Here is a 3,794-nt window from a genome sequence, read left to right as displayed (position 1 = left end):
AACACCCACACACACACACACACACACACACACACACACACACACACACACACACACACACACAAACACTTCTGAAACATGCACAAGCACAGGTAACACATCAGGTTTTCAATGTCACACTATTTAAGTAACTTGTTTGACAGAAATTATTAAACATAATTCATTTTCAAAGTATATTGTAAAATGATTGAAAAGCTGTCCGTATATGAGGGCACACTGAACATTTACTAATAAGCAGGCCCATATGGATTCTGTGGTCACAGAATTTAACAGTAACTGAATTACTGCTATTCACAAATTTCTACATATTACCAATAAATTAAGCGCATTTTGCTTAAAACAAGTAAAATTATCTGCCAGTGGGGTAAGTAAAATACTGCGCTTAATTTAGTTTTTTTCCCCCTGGAAACAAGACTAAAATATCTTAAGTAATTTGGCTAATCTAGTAAAGGTATCTTGATTTAAGAATTTTTAGATATTTTGACTACAAATAAGACAAAAATACTAAGTAAGATAAGCCATTTTTTGCAGTGTAGACAGACAAATCAAGAGAGAGATGGATAGATAGACAAAGATAGACAGACAGAAACAGACGAGAGATAGATAGATAGATAGACAGACAGACAGATAGATAGACAAAGATAGACAGACACAGACGAGAGATAGATGATAGATAGATAGATAGATAGATAGACAGACAGACAGACAGATGGATAGATAGACAAAGATAGACAGACAGACACAGACGAGAGATAGATGATAGATATATTATAGATAGATAGACAGACAGACACAGACGAGATATAGATGATAGATAGATTATAGATAGATAGATGGATAGACAGACAGACACAGACGAGAGATAGATAGATATATAGACAGACAGACAGACAGAGAGAGATGGATAGATAGACAAAGATAGACAGACAGAAACAGACGAGAGATAGATAGATAGATAGACAGACAGACAGACAGATGGATAGATAGATAAAGATAGACAGACAGAAACAGATGATAGATAGACAGACAGACAGACAGATGGATAGATAGATAAAGATAGACAGACAGAAACAGATGATAGATAGACAGACAGACAGACAGATGGATAGATAGATAAAGATAGACAGACAGAAACAGATGATAGATAGACAGACAGACAGACAGATGGATAGATAGATAAAGATAGACAGACAGAAACAGATGATAGATAGACAGACAGACAGACAGATGGATAGATAGATAAAGATAGACAGACAGAAACAGATGATAGATAGACAGACAGACAGACAGATGGATAGATAGATAAAGATAGACAGACAGAAACAGATGATAGATAGACAGACAGACAGACAGATGGATAGATAGATAAAGATAGACAGACAGAAACAGATGATAGATAGACAGACAGACAGACAGATGGATAGATAGATAAAGATAGACAGACAGAAACAGATGATAGATAGACAGACAGACAGACAGATGGATAGATAGATAAAGATAGACAGACAGAAACAGATGATAGATAGACAGACAGACAGACAGATGGATAGATAGATAAAGATAGACAGACAGAAACAGATGATAGATAGACAGACAGACAGACAGATGGATAGATAGATAAAGATAGACAGACAGAAACAGATGATAGATAGACAGACAGACAGACAGATGGATAGATAGATAAAGATAGACAGACAGAAACAGATGATAGATAGACAGACAGACAGACAGATGGATAGATAGATAAAGATAGACAGACAGAAACAGATGATAGATAGACAGACAGACAGACAGATGGATAGATAGATAAAGATAGACAGACAGAAACAGATGATAGATAGACAGACAGACAGACAGATGGATAGATAGATAAAGATAGACAGACAGAAACAGATGATAGATAGACAGACAGACAGACAGATGGATAGATAGATAAAGATAGACAGACAGAAACAGATGATAGATAGACAGACAGACAGACAGATGGATAGATAGATAAAGATAGACAGACAGAAACAGATGATAGATAGACAGACAGACAGACAGATGGATAGATAGATAAAGATAGACAGACAGAAACAGATGATAGATAGACAGACAGACAGACAGATGGATAGATAGATAAAGATAGACAGACAGAAACAGATGATAGATAGACAGACAGACAGACAGATGGATAGATAGATAAAGATAGACAGACAGAAACAGATGATAGATAGACAGACAGACAGACAGATGGATAGATAGATAAAGATAGACAGACAGAAACAGATGATAGATAGACAGACAGACAGACAGATGGATAGATAGATAAAGATAGACAGACAGAAACAGATGATAGATAGACAGACAGACAGACAGATGGATAGATAGATAAAGATAGACAGACAGAAACAGATGATAGATAGACAGACAGACAGACAGATGGATAGATAGATAAAGATAGACAGACAGAAACAGATGATAGATAGACAGACAGACAGACAGATGGATAGATAGATAAAGATAGACAGACAGAAACAGATGATAGATAGACAGACAGACAGACAGATGGATAGATAGATAAAGATAGACAGACAGAAACAGATGATAGATAGACAGACAGACAGACAGATGGATAGATAGATAAAGATAGACAGACAGAAACAGATGATAGATAGACAGACAGACAGACAGATGGATAGATAGATAAAGATAGACAGACAGAAACAGATGATAGATAGACAGACAGACAGACAGATGGATAGATAGATAAAGATAGACAGACAGAAACAGATGATAGATAGACAGACAGACAGACAGATGGATAGATAGATAAAGATAGACAGACAGAAACAGATGATAGATAGACAGACAGACAGACAGATGGATAGATAGATAAAGATAGACAGACAGAAACAGATGATAGATAGACAGACAGACAGACAGATGGATAGATAGATAAAGATAGACAGACAGAAACAGATGATAGATAGACAGACAGACAGACAGATGGATAGATAGATAAAGATAGACAGACAGAAACAGATGATAGATAGACAGACAGACAGACAGATGGATAGATAGATAAAGATAGACAGACAGAAACAGATGATAGATAGACAGACAGACAGACAGATGGATAGATAGATAAAGATAGACAGACAGAAACAGATGATAGATAGACAGACAGACAGACAGATGGATAGATAGATAAAGATAGACAGACAGAAACAGATGATAGATAGACAGACAGACAGACAGATGGATAGATAGATAAAGATAGACAGACAGAAACAGATGATAGATAGACAGACAGACAGACAGATGGATAGATAGATAAAGATAGACAGACAGAAACAGATGATAGATAGACAGACAGACAGACAGATGGATAGATAGATAAAGATAGACAGACAGAAACAGATGATAGATAGACAGACAGACAGACAGATGGATAGATAGATAAAGATAGACAGACAGAAACAGATGATAGATAGACAGACAGACAGACAGATGGATAGATAGATAAAGATAGACAGACAGAAACAGATGATAGATAGACAGACAGACAGACAGATGGATAGATAGATAAAGATAGACAGACAGAAACAGATGATAGATAGACAGACAGACAGACAGATGGATAGATAGATAAAGATAGACAGACAGAAACAGATGATAGATAGACAGACAGACAGACAGATGGATAGATAGATAAAGATAGACAGACAGAAACAGATGATAGATAGACAGACAGACAGACAGATGGATAGATAGATAAAGATAGACAGACAGAAACAGATGATAGATAG

The sequence above is a fragment of the Sinocyclocheilus anshuiensis genome, unplaced genomic scaffold (assembly GCF_001515605.1).
Source record: "Sinocyclocheilus anshuiensis isolate Anshui unplaced genomic scaffold, SAMN03320099.WGS_v1.1 scaffold119, whole genome shotgun sequence".
In the NCBI taxonomy this organism is placed as follows: Eukaryota; Metazoa; Chordata; class Actinopteri; order Cypriniformes; family Cyprinidae; genus Sinocyclocheilus; species Sinocyclocheilus anshuiensis.
The sequence above is the reverse complement of the archived record's forward strand: the minus strand, read 5'-3'. Positions refer to the sequence as shown.